This window comes from Hyperolius riggenbachi, chromosome 1 (assembly GCF_040937935.1).
Source record: "Hyperolius riggenbachi isolate aHypRig1 chromosome 1, aHypRig1.pri, whole genome shotgun sequence".
NCBI lineage: Eukaryota > Metazoa > Chordata > Amphibia > Anura > Hyperoliidae > Hyperolius > Hyperolius riggenbachi.
The window spans coordinates 543516431-543529826 of record NC_090646.1 but is presented as its reverse complement, the minus strand read 5'-3'; the positions used below and the strand labels follow the sequence as shown (position 1 = coordinate 543529826).

Genomic DNA, 13396 nt, shown 5'->3' with positions numbered 1-13396 from the left:
ACATCTGCACTGTAGAAAGCAGCAATACCATTACAATGAAAGTTTGCTTTCTTAAAACCGAAAGAATTTGCGATAATTCAGGTTGGAGTGAGCTTGAGATGTCTCCCAGTGCATCACTGCTGAATATATGCAAATTAACCATTGTTACCTTAGAAGCTAAACACACCTCCAGAACCGCTGGAATGCAATGATGTGTCAGCTTGTTAGTTTGTACAGAGCCATAATTATCACAAATTCTTTCTGTTTTAAGAAAGCAAACTTTTGTTTTTCTTAGCATTTTAGTAAGTGGGCTTTTAGGACCATTATAGCCCCTTACGCACTCCAATGACATCTGGTTCACCATGAGCTTGCTGGTTAGTCTGTACATTGCAATGAAAGGAGAGGGTGCCTATTGTTACAGTTTAGTGCCATCTAGTGGCAGGAGAGAACAGCAGCATGGTGTATAAAGACGTATGCTGACTACTGTGAGCGAATTGTTGGGTGGGGGCAGATATCAGGGTCCTATGGGGGTCAGTAAAGGATTTACTTCATAAGTTTACTTATCCTTTAAGAACAACACTGAATACAAGTGAATGGAAAAAAAGAAAGTGTTTTTCTGGAAAATGTTACACATGGTACATATTCGTGAGATAAGCAATGTATACTCACACACATATGCACATTAACAGAATTATTATTTGAACTATCAAGAGACATCTGTATGTACTAACACATAGCTACTTCATATATGTAGAAAGGACCTTATCAGTGAAAAAATGCGGGCTAGAACTTTTCAATGCAAAAATATCAAAACTTTATTGACACAGACATAAAAAGAGTAAAAAATTCTCTGTTAGAGGTTCCTTGTGGATGTATCCAATACAGAATATACAGTGCAGACATCGGCTTAATCGTAGACTTAGTGCAAATTTTGAAAAAGGCAACGACACGCTCGTTTCGGGCACAAAAGGCCCTTCATCAGGCCAAGTTGCAGAGAGCACTGTCTGCCAATACTGTGGACAATGCACATTAAGGACACCAAGGAAGCAAAAACATCTGAGCCAACCAGATGTAGATTACACCATCCCAGTGGCTGACAAACGACTATTCTGACAAGCTGCAAGAGTGGGACTCAAAGTTTGCACTAAGTCTACGATTAAGCCGATGTCTGCACTGTATATTCTGTATTGGATACATCCACAAGGAACCTCTAACAGAGAATTTTTTACTCTTTTTATGTCTGTATCAATAAAGTTTTGATATTTTTGCATTGAAAAGTTCTAGCCCGCATTTTTTCACTGATAAGGTCCTTTCTACATATATGAAGTTCTAATAGGGGCAAGTGGATTACCCCAAAAAAGGATCATAAGGTTTTTTCTTTTTCCCTTTGTGTAAAAAGACTTTACTCCCAACTATATATGAAACCTAACACATAGCTAGCCATCTCCCACGTTGTTTTTCAGAGAGACACATGGTGAGTGCCCATAGATTCCGATATTTTCTGTGTTAGTTTACCAATTCTGGATCACTGATTCATGATGAACAGAAATCACTTCCACGTTCTCCTGGTAACCCCTTATCCTAAGCATCCATTCAGTACAGGAATGGCCATTCAGAATTGTTCATCATTTTGCTGTTACTAGACATATTATGGATATTTCTAATATGCCACTTATTTATTTTTTGTATCTGTGTAGAAGTGTTCAGTTATTTCGTGGCATTATACATTTGTCATTATCCATGTTTTTAAGCTCTCCTTTACCAAACATCCCCAACACATACAGTATACCCTCATTAACAAAACCCACCTGTGAAGACTTCCTCTTCCAGTGCTTTGTTAAATGTCTACTTAGTGTATAACAAACATTTATGATCACTTCATTTCCAAGAGCTACATTTTCCCAGGGCTGGGGCTTAGTCAAAAGTTGGTCAGTTCATCAGATAGGCTAGGTTGCCATCTGCAGTTGGACCATGAAAGGCCAGTGGGAGTGGACAGTGTAGTCTCTACACTAATGGTCTGCTGTGGTCTGGCTTAAGCCTGGGGCAGATGTGTTACCACCATGGGCTATATCGGAAGCGCATCCGCCTGTCCGGCACAGAAATGCAGTCCGCTTACGGCGATGGATCCAAGGAGCCCGGTGCAGACTGACAAGTGTGAACGGATCCTATTTATAGTTTTTTGATACTGGTAAAAAAAATGCATTTTTCTGATGTAGTGGGAACTGAGCCATACAGATTTCACCTGTTATCACTTTTCGTGGACTTACATTCGGCCATACCCCCTCACTGTGCAGCAAACATGGGGGTGGGATTGGGTATTAGCTTTCTGAAAACTGCTCTTTAAAGCCATCGCTCTGTTGCCTACCCCTCTTATCTTTTCTTTTGAGGGTCATCCTTATGTCATCCTTCCAGATCGCAGCTATATACCATGATCTCCCTGATCCACTTGTCCACTTTTTCACTTATTACCTCAACCACTGACATACCTTTTATTATCATAGCTGACTTATTTTCTGCCAATAACAGTACCTCTGCTTCCAAACATATGTGCTAAGTAACCTCCCCCTGCTGTTTCTGTGTTTGTTGTAATATCTCTACCTTGCAGGTACCAGAACTGTTGAAAAGTATTGCAATTTGTATGATTTATGCATATGTATAAATGCATGTACTTTTTCTTAAGTGCATATGATGAGAATCTGAAGAGGACATAAGTTATACTGAACGTTTGCCCTTTGAGTATTGAGTATTGATTCTGACAATTAATGATACTATTCTAAACCGTTGAAGCTGCAGTTCCCTTCCTGCGCCACAAGATGGCATACCTGGTCAAGAGACGTTTATGTAACTTACATATTTATATTAAAGGGATCTTGAAGCAAGAGGGGTGTGGAGGCTGCCATATTTATTTCCTTTTAAACAATCAGTTGAATCAATGAATCATCTATATTTTACTTTTTAGGAATATTTTTCTTTTATAAAACCACTTTTTTGAAGTCTTTTTTTTTTTTTTTTTTTTTAGAGCATCGGGTGGCTCAGGTGTGAATGTTGAGCAAATGATAATTGAACATTGCATCCTTAAAGTATAATGACCAATATACCCATGTATCCCTGAGTGTATTCCGCATGCTATGCTGAGATTATCATGCATATATATGTACATTTTATGTTTTTTATGTGACCTGATTATTATCATATCTGCTTTGGCCGACAGATCCAATCGTATACAGATACTATATATCAATTAAAATTTGAGTAATTGTACCACCATTCCCAGCGCTGCTTATTTCTATATGTAACTCGATTGCATTATTGACCTGAGGTATTTGGGAACCTCTGGCTTACAAGCAGCAGCGGGTGAAACTATACTAATAGGGAGTCTTCCCTCTGCCCTCATCTCCCTCTGTGCACCTCTCCATACCTAACGAAATTAGGTATTTGCCTGCAGAACACCAAATTTCAACAAATTCAGAATTCAGCTGTTCTGATCATCCCTAGTTGTAACTTATATAAGTGGTGTCAATTATCATTTCCAGCAATCCAAATAAATGAAATGATGCATAGACTTAGGATGGTGATGAAAAGATAAGTTTACAATTAGGATACAGAGTATAAAGTCAATACATTGGAAAGAAACACAACTTATTCAACCTCCTGCACATCAAGTACTTAACTGCCTGCCGACTGGCTAACGGCAATGGGCGTGGCCGCGGCGGCAGCCCCAGGACCGCCTAACGCCAATTGGCGTCAAGTCCTGAGGCTCTGTTTTGCAGGAGATTGCGCGCAGTCTCCTGAAGAGGGGGCGGAGACTGTTAGACGGCGAAACCGCCGTCTTTACACATAGTACAGCGCTGCGATCAGCAGCAGCGCTGTACTGGGGACAGTTGTGTGACACAACTGTCCCCCTGGGGGACAAGAGAGCAATTGGCTCTCATAGGCTGAAGCCTATGACAGCCGATCGCATGATTGGCTGGCTGCAGGGAGGGAGGGGGATAAGAAAAAAACAAAAAAGTGTACATTTTGCTTAAAGAACACTCAAATATTTATTTAAAAAAAAAAACACCTGGGGGGCAATCAAAGTTGCTCTCTGTTGGTGGGGGTAAAATGGGGGGGAATCACTCGTGTGCTGTGTTGTGCGGCCCTGCAGCTTGGCCTTAAAGCCGCAGTGGCCATTTTAGTTAAAATGTGCCTGGTCTTTAGGGGGGTTTACCACTGTGGTCCTCAAGTGGTTAAATAATCAAATGAGGTCAGTGATGAATGCAATGCCTATTACCGGTAAGTAACCATGATGACTGCTGACATATCATGACGGAGTAGAGACAGTACTGGTTCACTTAAATTACTATGGTCATATTCATCAAATACATTACATTTTAATCCAGCCTCATAAAGAGCTAATACAATTTGTATTTGTCCACGTATGAAATCACTATAGAAAGTGCCACCCCAGGCATTGTTGAGTGGCCATGAGGGGTTGGGGGCTCTTGAATAGTTTAATTGCTCTGTGTTTGTTCAGTCTTATCCACTACAGAGTTTGTTTTTGCAAAATTCAGGACTTGTCCTGCTCAGCTGTAGGCCTAGCAGATCTCCTGCCTTCTTTCAGTTCCTTTGTCCCAATCTCAATACAGCGTGTCCCTACTCAACCAATGGATGACTAATGAATCATCCCAGCACTTGTTAACACCCAGGCCTTAAATGTGCAAGATATAGGAACTGAGGCCAGGAAGGCAGAAGCACCACTAGAACCTTACTAGGCAGGGCACAGACAAAAGAGTAGTAAGGCAGCCCGACAGCAATCTCGGGAAAAAGCATGTTACCCAATGTTGAGCAGGAGACAGGACAAGCCAGGGTCATACAAGGAGGCTAGAGGTACACAGTATCCATGGGCTAGAAAAGGACAAGCCAGGGTTCACAAGCAGGTATCAGTCCAGGTGGTAGTAACCACAAGGTCAAAGGTCAGACTAAGGTCACAACACAAGGCAATCTGATAATCAAACCCAGCAGAATAGCACACAGGCAACTAAATTATATCATAGGCAAGAGAGCACTGGACAGGGCCACACCTTATTGGGGCAGGGACCAATCAGGTGGGACTACAAGTCCCAGCAGCCTATTGCTTTCCAAAGTATTAGAGTTGTCAATTGGCCTAATAATTTCATTTCCCATCCAGCTGCTAACGGCCACACTGGAGAGAATAAGATGGGCAAGTAGCTGTGTGCGCCTGTCTAGAAGGACATTGGTTCATGCATGTGCAGAGCTCGTGTGCAGAGCTACTGGGAATGCTGGATCAAGGAGGAAGCTGGCTGTTTGAGCTGGCTCTCGGAACCACTGGCCATGTTACTGGAACACCAACTAGGTAAGTTCTTAACATCCACATAACATTCATTTTTTCATCAAAAACCATTACAAATTACTTTAATTATGTACTCTTTCCATGCAATAACAGCTCCAAGCAATGCTTTAAGTAATGTCATGCATGTAAAAATAACAACTGTAAGAGTGTGGAAAGTTTTCAAGGTCCAAATCTACAATTGGGAAAATGTATGTTACTGAAATATGAACAATACATAACATTCCAGATGATGTTTATTTTCCCTACACATTACAGCTGCAGAAAGGCAGATGGTAGTACTTATGGTCAGATTTGCTCATGTGTAGCAAATTTCACAGAGCAGCATGTGATCAGGTTATGAATTTCTAACGCTCTCATTTGCTGTGACTACTTCCTGGTACACAGGAAACAGAAGGGACATGTGATTGTGACTAGCAAATCAGAGCCTTACAAATGTATCACCTGATCAGACTAGTCACATGCTTTCCCATGAGCTCTGCTATACACAAGCAACTCTGCTAATATAGTTCATATAATTTCCCTGAACGCTGTCCTAATATTATTCAGCTATAAAAACGGTATATTTCCCAGTACAGTATGGTTTTCTAATACTTTGGTATCCAAGCCTGGGAAGTAAATGCAATTTATTTTTATTCAAACAATAAAAAGTGGAAGCTGGAGAAATACGGTGTATTCTGTTCTTGTTTGCGTATACATCACTTTAAATACACATTGATGTACTAGATGGACAAACATGCCGGTAGATAGGCTATTACCTTCTGAAGAAAGTCCTATCTGACAATGTTTTACTATTAACATCTGCCAGGAACCCATCATTCATTTTAGCCCTCTGTGAGCGGCCGCAGATCTGTAACATTCGATTAAATTGTGAGATGTGAAGCCATTTTAAAAGCCTGAAGGAATGAAGACTTGCCTGTCACAGCACTGAGCTATGCTCCATAGGTTTCCAATGATCAGTAGCAGAATAGAAAGCATCACATGGCAAGAATGATGCCTTCAAACTCAGTCCTGAATGCCATGTATTTCTCCCCCGATAATATAATCATGGAACTATACATCAGAAACTTGGGCTAGGCAGAACTCCAGACCAAAATATCAATTGACTCAAGCCTTATCTAATATTCTAAAAGGCAGTTGTAGTATGCACGGTGCAGGGCTAAGCGTACATATTACAACTGCCGCCTACAGCACTCATGGAGGTAGGAAAGGGGAGGGGACCCGTGCAGTGGGGGCATGTGGCGGATTAATAAAAAGAATTGAGGAATGAATGGTAAACATGCTAAAACGGTGTGTGAAGTGGTGTTCCCATTGCTTATTATACTATCATCAAGTTATCTGTTCATGCTGACATCATCCTGTAGTCCTGGTTAGAGCTGCTTTATGTGAACCTATTAACCACTTGCCGACCGCACGCTTATACCGTGCGTCGGCAAAGTGGCAGCTGCAGGACCAGCGACGCAGTATTGCGTCGCCAGCTGCAGGCTGATTAATCAGGAAGCAGCCGCTGCTTCCTGTCAATTCATGGCGGGGAGCTCCGTGAATAGCCTGCGGGCCGCCGATGGCGGCTCGCAGGCTAAATAGGCAGATCGGCGATCCCCGGCCAATCGGCGGCCGGGGATCGCCGCCATGTGACAGGGGACAGCCTGTCACTGGCTGCACAGGACGGATAGCGTCCTGTGCAGCCCAGATCACCAGGGGGGCCAGGCAGGAGAGGGAGGGGGAGGGGATTTTGCCGCAGAGGGGGGCTTTGAGGTGCCCCCCCCCCCCGCAATACCCGGCAGGCAGGAGCGATCAGACCCCCCAGCACATCATCCCCCTAGTGGGGAAAAAAGGGGGGCGATCTGGTCGCTCTGCCTGCACACTGATCTGTGCTGGGGGCTGTAGAGCCCACCCAGCACAGATCAGCTAAAACAGCGCTGGTCCTTAAGGGGGGGTAAAGGGTGGGTCCTCAAGTGGTTAAATCAGCCACTGTAAACTGCTAATGTAAAATTAGAGCAGGTACCTCTGACAGTTTGCCAAGGGTTATCTGCATGCCATTTTAATTTTTTATTGCCAAGGCAACCCTGAAACATGATGCACTCTAATATGCAAATCTGGTTATTTGAACTGACAATGAAATAGTAACCTCTCTTATGCTTGATACACACCTTGCAATTTTCCCATCAGAAGCGCAGGGAACTTACTGTTTGATCATTTTCAGCACGTTCGATCTGCTTCTAATTAAGAGAGGGATTGATTTTTAAATCAGTACTACACTAAACCGATCCCTTTCTTGATCGGACATGTTTGTTGAAAACTATGCAATGATGGGAAATTTCCCATTGATCGGGAAAATTGTATGGTGTTTACCAAGCCTTAGAACTGGAGGCAAGGGCTGAAGATCCAATTAAAGTGCACACCAGCACAAACCTAGCAGGAACTAAAAACCAAATTATATATCTTATCTCTAGAGGCATTATACCACACAGGCCTCAATTCACTAAGCTTATCTCCTGTATTTAATAACGTTTCTAGAGTTATCACCATGGTGATAAGGCATGTAGTATTCAGGAACAAATTTACCTCAGGCAAACTTAAAGTTAACTCTTTAATCCTTTAACTCCAGAATTCTAAAGTTAAAGACAGGCTGTTCATTAACTGCGTGTGAAAATAACTACAGAGGAAGAAACTTAACTACAGAGGAGGTAGCTAATACTGGGTACACACGATGCGATTTCCCGCTCGATCCGCGGTATTGATCGATTATTTCCGACATGTTCCATCGGGTTTCGATCGATACAGCCGTCGATTTTGCATACTTAACATGCAAAATCGATGGCTGTATCGATCGAAACCCGATCGAACATGTCAGAAATAATCGCTCAATCCCACGGATCGAGCAGGAAATCGCATCGTGTGTACCCAGCATTAAGGAATGGAGAGATAAGAAACTCTCTCGCTGTGTAGTGGCAAGTTATCTCTTGCCTTATTATCTCCAGCATGATCTTAGTGAATTGAGGCCACTGTGAAATCCATGCTATAAAGGGACGACTCGCTTAGACTGTGTTTTGCTGCTCCTCCCCTCCCAACTTTGGGAGAATCGTGCAAGTCTCTAATTTTGGTAAATTTTTACAGATTTTTATATCCAAGAAAAAAATTATTACTTTGTTGATTTGATGAAGACAACATTACAGAATAGCTATTTTATGGTCAGTATTACAGACTGAAAAGGGGGTGTGACAATGTACAGCATGTTCTCCTGTCTATGCAGGTTTGCACCTTGGCTACTGGGTGGAGGCAGTGGTCATGTAGCTGGGTTTGGAGAATGAACCCTCTGGATGAGGTATGTGCATGATATGCTAGTATTATGGAAAGGGTCAGAGAAGGAATTATCCCTTTTTGTTAATGAGCTTAACAGAAATGACAGAAATATTTAGCGTGTACCACCAACTCCTTCCACTCCACTGATTGTGGAAAAGTTTAGCTGCAAACACAAGGAAAGGCAATGCTTACTCACCAAGCAACACCTGGTATTGGACCGGTCGGCAGGGTAAAGCCAGGCAACAAAATGTAAAAGCACAGAAAATGTGCCCAGACCTGCAGTACCAAATCTAGCATGGACTGTGCTGATTACACTCCTCTCTACTACAAAGAGACTTACTGTTTAAATATAGTTATGTGATAAAAGGAGCGGAACGGGCAGCCAGTTTCCAGGCCCCCATCTTCCACTAATATGTGACCTGTGAGCTACATTACCTTGTGGTATGCTAAACAGAGGTGAGCAAAACAGGTGGGGTTTCAAAAAAAGTTTAGCCATTGCACTTATCACTTGCCTTGTGGTTGCACATTGCATGTGCATAATGGAGTCATGTGAGACTATTTGAGAGGTAGTACGTGTTTTGGCTTATTGTACAGAAAGGGGGGGGGGGTAGGGGGGAAGAGGATGGCAAGTGCACGACTCTTCAGGACGTATTGCTGGTAACTTATTATGCCGTGTCAGGAAGATGCAAGAGGATGCTTTTGTAGTCAAATGAGACTGTGTTTGTGGTGTTAAGTGGTTGGTAACCAGCCACTTACTTATCTCTAAGCACCTTGCCTTTAGGACTGTGTCATTGCCTTATTGATATTCTATCATTGGCCTTATGACCCCTTTAAAGTGGTCTAACACCCAGCATTTCAACTTTGCTTTAAAAGATTGCTTACAGCTTAGAAACTATTATGCCAGATTTTTTTTTTGCAGAAATTCACTGAATGGATTAAACATGACATTTTAGTGTTGCATTTAGCTAGAAATCCGCATCCATGCTGAGGTTTAGATACAAATGTATCTATTTACAATGTAAATAAACAAACGCCTCTCTGAGAGAGCACAGAGGGCTTCCCAGACAGGCTTTTCAGAGGTCTATTTGCATTCCAAACAAAGATACAGGTCCTTCTAAAAAAATTAGCATATTGTGATAAAGTTCATTATTTTCTGTAATGTACTGATAAACATTAGACTTTCATATATTTTAGATTCATTACACACAACCAAAGTAGTTCAAGCATTTTATTGTTTTAATATTGATGATTTTGGCATACAGCTCATGAAAACCCAAAATTCCTATCTCAAAAAATTAGCATATCATGAAAAGGTTCTCTAAACGAGCTATTAACCTAATTATCTGAATTAACTAATTAACTCTAAACACCTGCAAAAGATTCCTGAGGCTTTTAAAAACTCCCAGCCTGGTTCATTACTCAAAACCGCAATCATGGGTAAGACTGCCGACCTGACTGCTGTCCAGAAGGCCATCATTGACACCCTCAAGCAAGAAGGTAAGACAGAGAAAGAAAATTCCGAACGAATAGGCTGTTCCCAGAGTGCTGTATCAAGGCACCTCAGTGGGAAGTCTGTGGGAAGGAAAAAGTGTGGCAGAAAACGCTGCACAACGAGAAGAGGTGACCGGACACTGAGGAAGATTGTGGAGAAGGACCAATTCCAGACCTTAGAGGACCTGCGGAAGCAGTGGACTGAGTCTGGAGTACAAACATCCAGAGCCACTGTGTACAGGCATGTGCAGGAAATGGGCTACAGGTGCCGCATTCCCCAGGTCAAACCACTTTTGAACTAGAAACCACGGCAGAGCGCCTGACCTGGGCTACAGAGAAGCAGCACTGGACTGTTGCTCAGTGGTCCAAAGTACTTTTTTCGGATGAAAGCAACTTTTGCATGTCATTCGGAAATCAAGGTGCCAGAGTCTGGAGGAAGACTGGGGAGAGGGAAATGCCAAAATGCCTGAAGTCCAGTGTCAAGTACCCACATTCAGTGATGGTCTGGGGTGCCATGTCAGCTGCTGGTGTTGGTCCACTGTGTTTTATCAAGGGCAGGGTCAATGCAGCTAGCTATCAGGAGATTTTGGAGCACTTCATGCTTCCATCTGCTGAAAAGCTTTATGGAGATGAAGATTTCATTTTTCAGCATGACCTGGCTCCTGCTCACAGTGCTAAAACCACTGGTAAATGGTTTACTGACCATGGTATTACTGTGCTCAATTGGCCTGCCAACTCTCCTGACCTGAACCCCATAGAGAATCTGTGGGATATTGTGAAGAGAAAGTTGAGAGATGCAAGACCCAACACTCTGGATGAGCTTAAGGCCGCTATCGAAGCATCCTGGGCCTCCATAACACCTGAACAGTGCCACAGGCTGATTGCTTCCATGCCACGCCGCATTGAAACAGTCATTTCTGCAAAAGGATTCCCGACCAAGTATTGAGTGCATAACTGAACATAATTATTTGAAGGTTGACTTTTTTTGTTTTAAAAACACTTTTCTTTTATTGGTCGGATAAAATATGCTAATTTTTTGAGATAGGAATTTTGGGTTTTCATGAGCTGTATGCCAAAATCATCAATATTAAAACAATAAAAGGCTTGAACTACTTCAGTTGTGTGTAATGAATCTAAAATATACAAAAGTCTAATGTTTATCTGCACATTACAGAAAATAATGAACTTTATCACAATATGCTATTTTTTTGAGAAGATCCTGTACATTTGTATCTAAACCTCAGCATGGATGCGGATTTCTAGCTAAATGCAAAACTAAAATGTCATGTTTAACCCATTCAATGAATTTCTGCTTAAAAAAAAAATCTGGCATAATAGTTTCTAAGCTGTAAGCAATCTTTTAAAGAAAAGTTGTAATGCTGGATGTTAGACCGCTTTAAAAAGCTTGCTATGCCTTATTGGATAGTTTAGTGTGTTGTGTTGTTGTGTGGTCAGTATGTTGTATGTATTTTTAGACAAGCATATCCACGTGGTTATTGCATTGTATCCTGTATTGTCAATTGCCTTTCGCAAAAAGACTTTAAGCCTACATATGATTGCTGTTTGTTGGAATACAGAACCTTCGATTACTATATAGCACTCTCCACAATGTTCTATGCAAGCTCTAAATGTGAACTTAGCTTCACAGTGCTAAGGTCAGAACTAACATTTACAACATCCAGTCTGAGTAGCTTTGTCCTTGGTGTGTTCCATTTCTTTTTTTCTTCCCATCTATTCCCTTTTATATTAATCTAATCATGACCTTATCTGCATCAGTGAACATTGACTCCTATAATAGACAGATAAGTAAGTCATTTCGATTATTGCAAAATTATAATCGTTTTCAAGCCAAATAAATCCTGCTTCAGTAACACACACTTTAGTCTCATTTAAAAGTATTTTCACAGGAAGACTGCATGCATAGCTTTCTGAAAAGATCACAGTATGACATTTACCGCTTCTCTGGATACCTGCATTAATATGTGACTTTTATATAACGGTTTATAGGTTTACAGTAATAATGTGATCTCGACCTAACTTAGTACAGGGGTGCCTTAAAGGTAGGGTGACAGAGGTCCCAAGCACTGCAAGGCAAGACACACCTCTGAACTCCCCTCTCTAATGTAAAACTGAACTCCAAGGCAATGAATGAAAAATGTCATTTGGGGCAATTGTGCATTCATTAAAAAATAATTACACTTTCTTTCTAAACATAGTTTATTTAAATGTCTTTATACTGGCTCCATGCAACACCGAGCTTCACAAGAGAAAATGAGATGTGAAGGTTTTGCTTGGAAATGGTCATAAACCATTGTATCGTGAATTAGGCAGATCTCCCCACATCACTCACCTGGATGGAATGATCATGGTGAGAGTTGGGGCAGGAGGCTCTGGTACAGGAACACCAGGCAAACACATTATTGTGGACAAGTGAGAGATGAGACCAAACAGCCAAAATGATTACCAATAAAAAGACCATGGCCATGGCAGGCAGATCAGATGGTAACCATTATAGTGCCCATACACGATAAAATAAAAATGTTCGATTTTCCCATTTATTCGATCTAAATGATCGAATCGAATGAAAGTTGAAAATATTTTTTTTTTCCATCAAGAAATTTGAACGATTATCCCTTTTTTTTCGAGAAAAATCTTTATATTCGATCTAACAGAATAATTGAACTAAATTATCTAATCGAAAAAAAATTAAAAATTGTACCATGTATAGCCACCTTTAGTCAAATTGAGCCCCGGACAGGAAACATATAATGGGTAACAGGAAATCAGTACAACAACCGGTGTTAGTATTGTACTGAGAGAGCTAAGTAACCTGATGAAAGAAGTTACCTAATCATCATTCAATATAATGATGTAGCTATCCATGAGGGAAGAACATGAGACTATGGCTGCAGTTACCAGTTGATGGTGGACATGCCTTAAGATCTGAGTCATCTGCAGGCATGGAAGGTTTAAGCAGCATGGGGCCCTGGTTTAATGTAACCTGGGGGCCCCCTACCCCTCCTCAAGCAAAGTTAGCCCTCAAGCCAGCTGCCCCCCCCCCCCCTTTACCCCAGGTGATCTCCTTCCGACTGCCCCAGAGTCCCTGTGTGGCTGGCTGAATTTCAGTGTTCTCCCCAGAATTTTTTACAGCCAGGTGGCATGAAAAAGTAGCCGGATGGAGCATGACGGGGGGAATGCAGGGCTAGCGCAACTCTGCTGACAGCATATGAGGAGGTGAGCAGATGATAGCTGGGTGCCTTCCAAATTAGCCAGGTG

General features: G+C 41.8%; 1 long non-coding RNA gene across 1 annotated transcript in view; it reads right to left on the bottom strand.

Annotated features, from left to right (window-relative positions):
* Nucleotides 1-13396, bottom strand: part of LOC137556902 (uncharacterized) — a 51652-nt gene that overhangs the window by 16638 nt on the left and 21618 nt on the right. The gene's annotated exons all lie outside the window — the stretch shown is intronic.